This window comes from Ovis aries, chromosome 11 (assembly GCF_016772045.2).
Source record: "Ovis aries strain OAR_USU_Benz2616 breed Rambouillet chromosome 11, ARS-UI_Ramb_v3.0, whole genome shotgun sequence".
In the NCBI taxonomy this organism is placed as follows: domain Eukaryota; kingdom Metazoa; phylum Chordata; class Mammalia; order Artiodactyla; family Bovidae; genus Ovis; species Ovis aries.
The window spans coordinates 52,229,726-52,243,383 of record NC_056064.1 but is presented as its reverse complement, the minus strand read 5'-3'; the positions used below and the strand labels follow the sequence as shown (position 1 = coordinate 52,243,383).

The 13,658-nt window shown below is 53.7% G+C and overlaps 1 protein-coding gene across 4 annotated transcripts in view; it reads right to left on the bottom strand.

Moving 5' to 3' along the window:
* Positions 1-6,260, bottom strand: part of RBFOX3 (RNA binding fox-1 homolog 3) — a 434,098-nt gene extending 427,838 nt beyond the window's left edge. For 3 of the 4 annotated variants that reach the window (XM_060395813.1, XM_027974221.3, XM_027974223.3), the window contains exon 1: positions 6,076-6,260. The gene's annotated coding sequence lies outside the window, so the exon portion shown is untranslated. Of the gene's footprint in view, positions 1-4,563; positions 4,753-6,075 lie in introns of those variants that run through there. The other variant, XM_027974222.3, reaches the window with a different exon arrangement.
* Positions 6,261-13,658: the final 7,398 nt, after the last annotated feature.

The following is a 13,658-nucleotide window of genomic DNA, read 5'->3' as shown; positions in this document are numbered from 1 at the left end:
CTCCAGGGGAAAAAAAGGATGGGAGGGCGAGTCAGGAGAGGGTGGAGCCCATCAGGAACCTGTGTGCAGACCCAGCTTGAAGCATCATTCTGATTTTCCTTTTGCTTCCTGCATCTCAAGGTGATGAGAAAAGTAGGGAAACCGTGGTATGTGCGGCGATCTCACTGAAGTATTAAAAATTCATCTTAACACCTCTTGCTGAAAACAGAAGGTTAAAAAGCCCTTCTTGCTATTGCCAAAAGAAAGAGGGATGGGGGCGGGGGAGAAATCATCAGTAGAAGCTTTGATTTCAAATGGTCCAGAAGCTTTTATGTACACACCCTGGAGCATTGCCCTGCACCCAGCCCTTCAAGCAAAAGTTCCAGGAAAATTAGGAGTTATTTTCTTTTGGATCCTATAGTGAAGCATCTCATTTAGATTCAGGAAGGATCTTGAGCTATTAAAGTTTAGTGAGAAATTACTCCTAAATGTACCTAGGTATTCATACCTCTTTAAATCTTTCTCCAAGTTGTATCTACTTTTTTAATACAAGTAAACTTTCTGTTCTTTGGCTTCAATAGAGTTTCACATTTTTACATAAAAAGAGCCTTCATTGCCGAGAACAACGTGCCTCTCTGTGTTCTCATTATCCTTACCTAAAAGGAAACTATCCTGAGATGGCCGCAAATTTCAGGGGTGCAGGGGAAGTACCTAGACTCTGGAGGACCACATTTCTTGTCACCACCATCCCTGTTTCATTTGGTGTCACAGACAAGGAGACAGTAATAAGCAGGGCGGCAGCTCTCCACCTATTCACACACAGAGCTCTGAACGGTCCCTAGGTTTGTGCAGGGCACTACTGGTACATCATAGTTGTAATGGACAGGCGGCCCTGTGAGGGAGCGGGTGGCCTGGCTGACTTCTGGCTTGTTTGATTTGGTGGAAGGATTTTGGTGTCAGACAAGACGCCTCGGAGAAATAGAGACACACAGAATTCTCTTCTCTTCCATACAGAAGACTTCTGTTACAGTTTCACTTGGCCCTCCAAAAGGAAAGTGATGAAGCTGTGCAGGGGCCGGCTGGGAGCGAGTGTGCCCCAGGCAGTTCCTCCCCTGCAAGCGGGACTATTTTCTTGAAGGGCCAAAAAAAGACAAACCTGACCACCTGCCCTCTCCTCCTGGTTTCCAGGCATAGTCCGAAGCGATAAGAGACCAGAAGGGGTGGCTTCCCTGAGCAACAGCTGAGACCTGACACCCAGGGTTGATGACCAGGAGGAGATCTGGGAGGGAACCGGCGTGGCGAGGTACAGGGCGGGCAGTTCTTCACGCATGCCTCTGTTCTTCTAGAATCTTAGGAAGAAGCTCTTAGGACAGCCATGAACCAAAGAAATATTTTATAGAATTCTGCTCAAAATATGTATATTCTCCCCCCTCCTTCTTTTTTTCTGCTGGGAATTCTCTCTGGCTTTAAACCATTAGACCTTTCAAAAACTTGCAACCGAACTGCTTTGCTCTTGGTCCTCAGAGGAAACTATAGACTCTGAAGACCCCACCCCATCCCACACAAATTGATGCCAGCAAGTTATAGCCCACTCCCCAGGTGGAATCAGCAGCACCCAGCCCCAAGCTACACAGAAAGGGTGACAACTAGATCGCACGGTGAGCACATCTTTAGGCCCCTGGAACTTAAATAAAATTAGCGTTTTTTGCGGGCCCCGCTGGCTGGCTGTCCCTCATGGGGCCCCCCTGGCTCCTGAGCCATAGCGTTCAGTTTTGCTTCACCTGGTCCCTGGCAACACTTTCCAAAATGCAGTGTATATACTAAGAGCTTTCCCCAGGCTACTAGAGGAAATGCTTTCAAATGAAGTAGCAGATTTTATGCTCTTTATTATCTCAAGCCACCTTCTAAGGCATGTTTTGGTGTCAGCTCATGTGTTGGAGAAACTGCGACAGCAAACTCATTTACTAAGTGTGCTGCACTTTAAAAATGTACGTTTTATATTAATAAATCAAACCAGTCCACGTCACAGGGTATTTCTTTAAGTGAGATATTTCTACTCGTTTTTCTGTCTGCAGTCCTCCACAAAGAAAAGACCTCACCATGTACTCAGTTACTCCCCATCCCACCTGTAGACGCGAGCTGTCCTCAATTCTCATACGTAATTCAAAGAGAAAGTCATATACCAAGTGCCTGCACCACTCAAAATGAAAAGGGAGAAAAGAAGACATAAAAGGGGAGGAGAAAGAGACACAGACGGACAGAGAGAGAGAGAGACAGAGATGGAACCAGAACGTTATAAATAAAAAGAAGACAGTGATGGCTCAGAGAGAAACCTACTTCAGAGAGGCAGCAAAAAATAAGATGTTTAGGCTGTCTGAATGTTTCATGAACCTGTGAAAATAACGTGCTGCTTTATGAAAGAACGTGGGGAGACATTGCAGCTAATCAAAAGATGTAGGTGCAAATGGGATGTGTTTATAAAGCCGGCATCGCGTGCAGAAGAAAAAGCCTGCAGCAGGCGGGGATTTAGGGAAAGGCAGGTGCCCACGGAGGAGCATAGCGTCTCTGTTCAAGGGAGGAAGTTTCAGGATGGTTTTTCCCCTTCACTTGTTTAAAAACAAAAAATTCCTCACCAAATGTCAGCTGTGAGTCAGGTTCCATTTGTCTTTATAACAAAGTATCAAGCAGGAGTGTGGAAATAAATAAACACAGAGAGACAACCAGGACCAAAAAGACCAAAATTGCAGGCACACGGATGGGCTAGATGAGGTAAACCCCACACCACAACAGCTGCAAAAGAGCGTTTCAATTCCATGCTCACTGTCACTCCAAGCTCAATGAGACACTTCTCCCTGCATGGCTCCTCCAGGCTCCTTACATTGCCCCCCACCCCACACACCACCAACTCTGTCATGCACAGGTGGGAGAGGTGCTTCCCTCACCTTTCCATTCCTTCACTCCTAATTCCACAAGCAGGCATCAAATAACGCCACGTGCCCAGGAGGAAGTGGGGATAAATCAACCAGTATCTGTGCCCTTAGGAGTAAGGTACCTCCAGTTTCTACACATCACAGAACAAAGCGGCCTTGCACTATGGTTCAATGTGAGTGAGGGGCTGTAAAGAAGACTGTAGGGTGGAGGCAGCACCCAAGCTGGACCAGGCTGGCCAAGGAGCAATCCAGACCTGGGGCTGGCATTTTCTCTGGCCAATACCATGCCCAGTCCACCCCAAATACCAAAGAGCTCCATAATTTCTCTCCAATTCTTGGAAGCCATTTCTTTGAGCCGTTGGTAGAGCTCAAAGCTTAGCAAGTGGCAGGAACATAACAGAGGCCCACTCTAGAGTGGTACCCAGGAGTCCTCCCATCTGCCTCCTTCCTAAATCTGCCTCTTGGCTGGCATTAGGTTAACCCTTCCCCTCAGCAGGGTGAAGAGAGCTGCTGCTGCCGCAGCGCCCCCAGCGGCCCCAGGACAACCTCCTCAGGGAGGAGGGCACCAGAGCAGGCTGCGGGCCCTGGCCCTGTCCTTGGTGCTGCCTCCAGCTGCGCCCCCTGTGGCAGGGGCCGCCCAGGACTCAGCCTTCCCTCCAGCCTGGCCTCTGGGAACCTGCGGAAAGGCCATGAATACACCCGGACCAGCTTCAACTCCTTTCCCAGGGCACTGGACAGGAGGCATTTGCAATGAAGGCCCAGCATAGCCAGAGCCTGGCCTGTGGGGACTTTCCTGGACTCCAGCTTCCCCAGGTGACCTGAGGCTACCCAAGGCCCAAGGATGGACTCAGTTCTCTCTAAGCTCAGGCCCCTGGAGTGGGGATCTGAGCAACCATTCGAGTCCTCTTTTAATGGAGGAGGGGATTGCTGTTGGAAATAGGCAAGTGGTGCCAAAAAAGCCCAGCAGCTCCAGCACAGACAGCCCACGTGACTCTGGCAAACCCCCTCCTTGGTTTCCAGCTGCCTCACCAGGCTCCAAGCACCAGACACTCCACTCTAGCTTCTGCTTCCTAACCCCTCAGACCTTCTCACCTCATTCTCCAGGGATCTGCTCTACCCTCTCAGAAGCTCCCGCCTGGCAAATGAGTTATGCACTGCTTCCAGGAGAGTGTGCCTGTGAGCCCGGTGCCCACCCAGGGAGGCCTCCAGTCTCTGGGGAGGGATGGGGGTGGCAACCTCCAACCTCAGGGCATAATGGGGCTCTGAGCCCCAAGGTGGAGACGGGGACTGTGGGACAAGCCCGCCTAATGCTCAGAAGGAGCTCCTTTGCCACGCCCTCCCCAAACCCGCTGGTCCCAGGCCCCCACCTGCCTGCATCCCTCTTCCATCAGGCTGCGCTTTCATTGCAACTTTTCTCCCTCTCTCCCTTCACAATTTTCCCTCACCTGGAGGGTCTGGTTTTAATTAGTGCAATATACCCGTTAACAACGCAGCCTAATTAAGACATCCGCCCAATTCCGAGATGCACACTTAATGAGCAGGTTCTGCTGCAATGTTTATACTTTTATTATGATTATTTGCAGACCAGTAAAACCAAAGCCGGCTTCCGGCTGATAGACCTCATACCGGCGACCCCACTCCATTAGCCTCCTACCTGCTTTGTACTAAGTGCCCCGGGCTCCCGGACGCGCGCCCAGGGCGTCCCCCGAGCCGAGCGGGTGTTTCAGCTGGAAATTAGCGACCGGGTGCGCTGGAGAAGCGACTTCACCCCCAGCTGAGACGCAGGGCTGAGTCCCTCCGTTCCCGTCCTTTTCCTCCACCGCGTAATGTCTCGTGCATCAGCGTGAGCGGCACCGCGGGCGTCCTTTTTAAAGTGACCATTAAAGAATAAATCCAGTCCCTCCCCAAAGCTGGAGAGCTCCGTCAGGAAGGAGTTTTTCCTCACCCTTGCCGGACCTCGCGGCAGCTGGAGGAGCTGAAATCCTGGACTCCCAGTAAATCCCTCCTACCCTATGTGAGACCTCGGATCCTGGGGCCGCTCTGGGACGGGATGGGGACCCAATGTTCCTCCACGCCTCGCGCCGCGTCCTCGTCCCCGCGAGTACCCGGTGAGGGCCCCCAGCAGCGCGGGCACTGCGGGATGCAAACCCGGAGAGGCTCCGCGCCGGGGGAGGCTGCGTCACCCCGAGGTGCCGCCAGAGACAGCCCTCCCGAGGGGACGAGCCCTGGACCCCTCCGGCCCCCTGCCCCCGGCGAGTCTTGCCACCTCTGAGACCACCGGGACAGAAAGTTTGGACCGGGTGTGCCTGACCGCCTTCGCTCCAGCTTCCCTCAGCGCCGGGCTGCGCCAGCCCCTGCGGGCGGCCGAGGCTTGGAGAACCAGCCTGGGTTCACGCCGGAGTCTCCCTGACTCCCGAGACTCTGCGGGGAGCGCCCCCAGCCCGCCGCCTGGAGGGCCCTGCGAGCGGCTCGCCCCTGCCGCTTCACACCAGCGCACAGTGCGACGCTGCGGGCCCGGGGCCTCTCTAGGGAACCGCGGGAGACCCTTCCTCCCCACAACTCTTTTGGGTTATCAACTCCTCCGGTGAACCCTTCTCCTCGAGGACTCAGGCAGGGTTCCCGGGGACTGGGTGCCCAGGGGTCGCTCCCACCCGCGCAGGTTCCAGCTCCGTACCCTGGAAGCGCCCCGCGGGACCGGGATCTCCTCTCGCTCAGCCTCCCCCCGCCAGGGAGTTCCCCGCGCCGGGCACTGTGCCGCCACCGCCGCCACCACCACCACCGCCACGACCAACGCCACGAGTACGCGGGACTCCCCGGCGTCTCTATGGAGCCCGACCCCGGGGCCTTCCCATTCACAAAATCGCCCCTCCGGCCGCGGGCTGGACCACGTGCTGCGCCACCCGAGCCCAGGAGGGAACCCAGAGAGCCCCGACCCCGCGGGGAGACCCCTGACCCCGAGGGCGCCACCCCTCCCCGAGCGCCCTCGGGTCGGTCCCCGTCCGCGCTCTGCAGCCCGCGCCCCCACCAGCCCCGCCTCCCCCTGCGGGGTCCGGTGAGCCCTCCCCCCGGGACGTGCCCACCCCCACCCCCGAGCCCAGCCCGCTCAACGGGAAGGTAATGACCACCGCAGGGGTGAAGCGCGGGGGGCGGGGGCTAGGTTACTCACGGGCTCAGCGCTCCCCGCGGCAGGTGACAGGGGCCCGGCGGCCTTGCCCCGGCTGCATCCCGGCCGCCGAGCGGGCAACGGCGTCCCGGGGCCGCGCGGGCACCGGCGAGCCGGCGGCGAGGAGAGCGCGGGGCCCGGCTCAGGCGGCGGCGGCGACCGCGTCTCCTCCGACCACGCGAGCGGCTGGGACCGCGGAGGGGCCGCTGTCCGAGGAGGCTCGGCGCTCGCTCTCCTGCCTCGCTGCCGCCCTCTCTCTCTCTCTTTCTCTCGCCTCTCTCCTCCCCCTTTCTCTCTCCCTCTCGCCGGCTCCTCTGGCTCGCTGGGCTGGAGCGGAGAGACGGCAGGAGCACGCGGCGGCGGCGGCGGCCCTGGCGGAGCGCGCAGCGCGCGGCAAGGGAGGGGGCTCGGGCGGCCGCGCGGCCGGGAAGGGCGGCGGGGCGGGGAGGGCCGCGGCGGGGACAGCGCAGGCCCGACGCACCCTTGCGGCCCGAAGCTCCGGCCCGGAGGAGAGCCTGCACGAGAGAGGTGGGCGAGGCGCGGAGGACCCCAGAGCCCGGGGCTGCCCGGCTTCCCGCGAGCGCCGCCCTCTGGTCCCGGACCCGCCTCCCCTCCCTTCCTTCCTCCCTCCCTGCAGCGATCCTGAGGCGGGGCAGCCCCTACCAGGACCCTTACCCTCCTGCCACCCTGCCCCTGGCCAAGAAAGAACAACCCTGGGGATCCCTAGGAATGGGACTCGGGCCCCAGGAATGGGACTCGGGCCCCAGGAATGGGACTCGAACAGCGAGGGCGAATGCTCCCCAACCTCTGCCGCCGGTCTGCACCCCCTGGCCTCCTCTTCCAATTTGCCCACACACCTCCTACTCCTTACTGGGGCTTGATATTCCCTGCCTTGCCTTCCTGGGAATCCAAGAGTGAGTGATCAGCCACCCAGAGTCACCACTGGGGCGTCTGTCCACAATGACCAACCACACCGATTCAAACATTTCCACCTTGGGAAGGGCTGTCACTTGTAGGAGGTCAGCTAAGAATTTGCCTAAAGTCAGAAAAGCAAGTATTCCCTGTCCCCACTCCCAGCTCCCCCACCTTAGGGGAAGGGACCCTGATGTAGTGTCTGAGAGGGTCTCTATCCTTGGGAGGTTGAGCGGAAAGAAAGCAGAAGCTAAGGGCCAGAGGAGTAAGGATCATCTGGGCTGGCAGGATGATACCCGTGGAGAGCAGTGCTGCTGCTGCTGCTGCTGCTGCTGCTGCTAAGTCGCTTCAGTCGTGTCCGACTCTGTGCGACCCCAGAGACAGCAGCCCACCAGGCTCCCCCATCCCTGGGATTCTCCAGGCAAGAATACTGGAGCGGGTTGCCATTTCCTTCTCCAATGCATGAAAGTGAAAAGTGAAAGTGAAGTCGCTCAGTCATGTCTGACTCTTCGAAACCCCATGGACTGCAGCCTACCAGGCTCCTCTGTCCATGGGATTTTTCCAGGTAAGAGTACTCGAGTGGGTGCCACCGCCTTCTCTGTGGAGAGCAGTGAGGTCACACCGAAGGCAGGCAGGAGGGCCTTGACTGACCCAAACAGAACCATGGAATTAGGTAAAGCCTTTCTCCTGATTCTACACAAAAGACAATCGGATGCAGGCCTGGAGCATCATCGAGAAAGGTGAGAGCAGGGATGGAAGTGAGCTGAACCATCAAAGACATTCTCAACCTAAGTGAAGTGAAGGGAAAGTCGCTCAGTCATGTCCATCTCTTTGCGACTCCAAGAACTATACAGTCCATGGAATTCTGTATGTTAGAATACTGGAGCGGGTAGCCTTTTCCTTCTCCAGGGGATCTTCCCAACCCAGGGATCGAACCCAGGTCTCCCACATTGCAGGTAGATTCTTTACCAGCTGAGCCACAAGGGAAGCCCTCTCAAGCTAAAAGGAAATGAAAAACCTGTGTCAGGTTGCTTTTACTTCTGGATGCTGCTTCTAGAACAGATTTATTCTTGTACCTCACTGTCCTGCTTTTCTGTGTGAGGCAAAGACCATGTCATGGAGTCTGGAGTTTGTTAGGAGCTTGTAGGACTCAGAGACAGTGAAGGGAGGGATATAAATTCAGCTCCTCTGTGCCCAGGGCTCTGCGCTGCCAGCTGCCTTCCCAGCAGAGCAAGGACAGATAGTGTCCACAACAAGTGGCTACTGTCCACTCACGAGCTTGATGTTTTTAATTTCTGGCCCTTCTCCCTGTCTGGGTCACTGATCTGTCTTGGTCAGTGGGAGTCATGCTACACAATTTCGACTTAGCTTCTTGGCCCTACAGCTAAACACTGGATATATGCCTTGTCTACCAACGAGGCAGCTGCTTGGTTGATTGAACTCTCCCCAGCCCCCATATTTGAAATAGCACATCCCTGCTCAAAAGACCTAATTGGCTTTCTCTGTCCTCTGCTGTCAGATGATCCAGGCCTCCAACCCGTGGCTGAGCCCACCCACTCCTCATCACCCACCTGTCTTCCTATAGGCAGGCCTTTTGCTTCCCAGGCAAGACCTTTACTAGTCGCTCCTCTGGATCATTCCAGAGAAGCTCTCGGAAGACAGCACCAAATCTTGTTCCCAAGCTCCACCAGACCCAACCAGGGCTCAGCATGCTGTAGGTCCACACAGACCCCTGAGCGCATGGATTGAAGTTGGTGTCGGTGGCAGGATCAGCCCCAGGATGTGCACATTGGGATCACCATCAGGGAGAGGCCCTGGCAAGGCTAGAGCCTCATGACAAGCCTCAGGGACTCTGGCCTCCCAGCACCAGCTGCCGTGGAATGAGGATCTGCCCAGAAAAGGGGCTCAGGGCCAAACTGTATGTCCTCATATTAGTATCAGCCAGGGGGGATTCCTGTCTTGGGATATGACTGAACAGAATTTTACAAACCTCTGACTTGGAAGCTTCGTTAAAAAAAAAAAAAAATGAGAAGGAAGAACCAGGAACAGCCCTTTGCAACACTAAGAAAGAAGCAAAAGGAGATTTAGCTCGGAGCCTAAAATGACAACTGAACACACATAGCTAATTTTACTCTCTCTGAAAACCCCGCTAAAACTACCAAAAGAGATTTCCTGAAGATGAAAACCCCCCAAGGAGCTGGAGAACAGAGAAAAGACAACGACCAGCAAAATGTGGGATGCAGGAAGGCAAATGGACAAGAGGTGCTTGGCCTTGCAGAGCTGAGTCCTGACCCCATCATGGGGAGAGCTAAGAAATAGAACCTCCAAAGGCTTAGAGACATGGGGCAGGTAACTGTGGGCAAAAAAAAAAAAAAAAAATCACAAAACAAAAGGCAGCTAGGAGTGGTGATGATCTGTTTAAAGAGCCTCAGATCCTGGATGGTTGCCCACTCCAGATCACTGGATGGCTGGTCACCATGGAAGGGTATTCCTCGAGGAGGGTGAAGCAGGGGCTCTGTGGCCTGGAGGACTCCATGCATGGTGACAGAGGGGTGTCCCTCACTCTGAAGGCTGAAAGCCCCACCCAGCCCCCATAGCACCAACATCCTCCAGGCAAGAGGCTAGAAAAGTCTCTTCCCCCTCCTGCAGATTTTCGGAGAAACCTATGGATGTAATTTTATTGTCTCCCAGCAGAGCCCTGAGCCAAACTCCCTAGAGAGAATCCCCAGTGGGTGAGCCCACTCAATCCTCAGACCTTCGGGTAGCTCTGCAATCCCTTCCCCTAAATGTGAGTAGACAACCCAGGATTACCAGACATTGGGGGAAAGTTTTGAGAGAAAGAGCCACCCAGGTGGGAACCTAGGGGTGTGGTGCACAACTTCAAAGAAATAGACATTAGGCAGGGAGGAGAAATAGACGTTTAATATCCTCAAAGACAGCAGATAAGATATTGCATTTACGAACCAAGAGCAGGATGCTATTTTAAGGAGAACATTTAGAGAACAAAAAAGGACTGGAAAATTAAACGTGTGAGAACAGACACAAAAACCTCAACAGACAGGTTGGAAGATGGAAGGGAGGAGCTATCCCAGAATGCAAAGCAAAAAGACAAAGAGGAGAAAAATAGAAAAGGATGAAGAATTAGATGACCAGTTCATGCAGCCTAGGACCCATACAAAAGCAACCCTTCTCCCCATTCCATCCTGCCTGAAAGTTATTTAATTCTATAAATTTCCCAGAAGTGAGTTTCCAAGTTCTCAGTAGAGCAGATGGAAATTGACCCATATCAAGGCATATTATCACACAACGCAAAACACTGAAGAAAAAGAAAAAAGAAAGTGAAGTCGCTCCGTTGTGTCTCTCTTTGCAGCCCCATGGACTCCATCCATCCATCCTGCCAGGGTCCTCCATCCATGGGATTTTCCAGACAAGAATGCTGGAGTGGGTTGCCATTTCCTTCCCCAGGGGAACTTCCTGACCCAGGGATCGAACCCAGGTCTCCCGCATTCCAGGGAGCCACCAGGGAATCCCAAAGAGAAAGAAAGGCTTCCACAAGTTTCCAGGCTTCATAGAAAAGAGCAGAGGGCTTTTCTTCAGAGGTCTCAACAACAGCAGAAGCTAATAGATAATGGATCAATGCCTTCAAAGTGTTGAAGGAAAATATTGTCTGGCCTGGAACCCATTATGTAGCCAAATGAACAATCTAATGTGAGATTTAAATAAAGATGTTTGCATGTGCAAGGTCTCAGACAAATTTACCCACCATGTACCATTTCTCAGGAAACTATTAGAGGATGTGCTACAATCAAACAAGGGAGTAAAGCATGAAAGAGGATGGCAATGGATAGATGAAACAATGGGTCCAGTAAGAAAGGGAGAGAAGAAGGGAATTCCACAGAATCAGAGAGAAGGGAGATCGCAGGAGAGTAGCTGTCTAGATGAGAGCAGGGTGGTGACACGGTCAACTGTCCAATACATAGACCTGCTGAGAGATATCATCACTCAAATGCCTTCTGACGTCGTACCACCCTTTTAATGCCAGTTGCACCTGCCAGGTTCTTATCTGTACTTGGCCTGTACAGGGCCAGGTCCTATTAGAGTTTCAGCTCTCCTCTGCAAGCATGGCACCGGTATAAGCTGAAGACACTCATTTCCCCCATCAGAAGTGTGCTATTTTGTTTTCTTAGAAATAGAAGGATGGCCATGGTTAGCTAAGAAACATAAAATTCAGATCCGTCTGTTTTTCCACCCCCACCAATCTATCAGACATCCCAGCTGGGGATGGACCTCAATTTCCCAGGGAATCCCCATGACCTTGACAAGAGCTTTCTAGAACTGATGCCATGGTCCATTCAGGGCCAGTGAGTACACTGACTGCCTAAAAAGGGCTCGAGTAAACCCCCAGGCAGCTGAGGCCAGTCTGTGATCTCCAAGACTCTGCTCTTCTCCCAGGCTTCTGAGTAGCAGCCCAAAGGATGTCATGGCTAGCTCTCTATGTTAATCAGCTTGCACATAAGACGACGCTCAAACAGTAATATGTTTGAAGAAAACACAATCCAAGGGACTTCTTTGTCCCTGTCAGTCTTTTATGACCAGCTGGTGGGCTACTGGAGAGTATACTTTACATCCATTACCAGGCTTCCTTGTTTGGTCGTTTAATCCAACAGAGGAGGTCACTTAATGCAGTCATAACCTCCTTGCTAAGAATGAATATTTCACTCTCTGTCTCTGTCTCGCTATACACAGACACACACATACAAATACACTCCAATATTTGTGTTACATACACATATATAAATATTTTCACTTCCCCACCACCATTGTTGGATATCTGGGCTTTCCCCTTTGGCCACAGTCCAGGACGTGGTAGGATCCTCTGAAGCAGTGCTCTCTATCTTAGTGATTTCCCGGTAGGGAAAGTTCCACAGGTCCTACCATAGTGAAGTGGATGAACCTAGAGCCTGTTGTACAGAGTGAAGTAAGTCAGAAGGAGAAAAACAAATAGGAACACATATATATGGAGCCTAGAAAAAAGGTATGAACCTATTTGCAGGGCAGGAATAGAGACTCAGAAATAGAGAACAGAATTCCGGACACAGCAGGGGAAAGAGAGGGTGGGATGAATGGAGAGAGGAGCATTGAGATACATACACTGGGCTTCCCTGGTGGCTCAGATGCATTACCACGTGTAAAGCAGAGAGCTGACAGGAAGTTGTCGTATAGTGCAGAGAGCTCAGCCTGGGGATCTGTGACAACCTAGAGGGGTTGGAAGGCATAGGAGCTGGCAGGGAGGTTTAAGAGGAAGGGGACATGTGCGTGTCTACGGCTGATTCGTGTTGATGTATGGCAGAAACCAACACGATGCTGTAAAGCAATTATCCTCCAATTAAAAATAAATTTAAGAAAAGATTCTCACACACAAAATGCGGGGCAGCCATGCAAGAGCTTCTAGTCTGTAGGGCTCCGGGGTTGTATCTCTTTGGATCCTGTGAAATATAGGTCACAATGAAACCTTGGAGGTCAGAGACACCAATCCAAGAACTTAACAAGAGATAACGCGGAGGTTGACTGGCTCAGGCCCTCACCTCTGCTCGCAGCCAGTGGAGAGGCACCCAACACACGTCCAGCCTCGACAGGGGCCCCAACAGCTGGACTGGCCTCCCAGTCTTCCCTCACACCTGAACAATGGTCCCAAACTTTGCCCACTCCCTGTGCTCCGGACCCTGATTCCTGGCAGACGGACAGACAGTGTTCTCTTTTTCTCCAGGAAGGGAGGGCTCCGATTTAAGCAGCTTCCTTTCCTCTCATCTTCCATCCATGCTCAACTCCTCTTCCTGCTCTCTTTCCTTTCACATCCTCTCCCTATACTGGTCTAGCCCCCTCGAGCTTTCTCCTCTTCCACTTACCCTGCTCTGAGGAGCTCTAGCCTGAAGGCGTGGTCAGCCCACACCCATCCTTTGAGAACAAATCCTAGTGATCCTCTCCTGCCATCCCCTTCCGTTTTATCACAAGCGGTCCCCACCTCCTCTCCAACATCCCCCTGGAAATGGCCCTGCTGGGGTCCATAGAGACCAACTAGCCTGTGCCCCTTCCTCCACGCAGTGAATCATTCAAGGGGTGGCCCCGAGCGGACCACAGCATCTGTTCTGGGAGGCTCTAGGCTCTGTCACCCCTTGTTATGAAAGTTCAATGGTGCCTGGGAACCCTCTGCTGGCTCCTCTCATGCATCTCCCAGGCCTTCTCAGCAGGAAACAAGGCAGGTGGCATGTTCTCCACTCCCTTTCTAGAACTTTCTCTCTGTTCTTCCCTTCCGAGGCAGCTCCCTTTGCTTCCCCTGCTCCTCCTTAAATGCCCGCTTTCCCTGAGACTCCACTGTCAGTCCCTTCACGTTATTTTCCTTGATGATCTCATCCCCTCCCCTGGTGTCCTGTCGCGGGCATCGTCCCGGCATTTCAGAGCTGGAGGCAACTCCAGAAAGATGAGAAAACTGAGGTCAGCGTGTCCAGGTGCCCTGCGGGGGCCTCCCAATGCCTAGGTAGCAGCTCCAGACCTTGAACCCCGCCTCTGGCTCCGCCAGCAGTGCTGCCCCCGCCCCCCCCACCCCCCGCCACACTGCCTCTTATTTCACATGCAGGGGAGCAGGTGGGTGCATCTGCAGTGTCACACACACACAC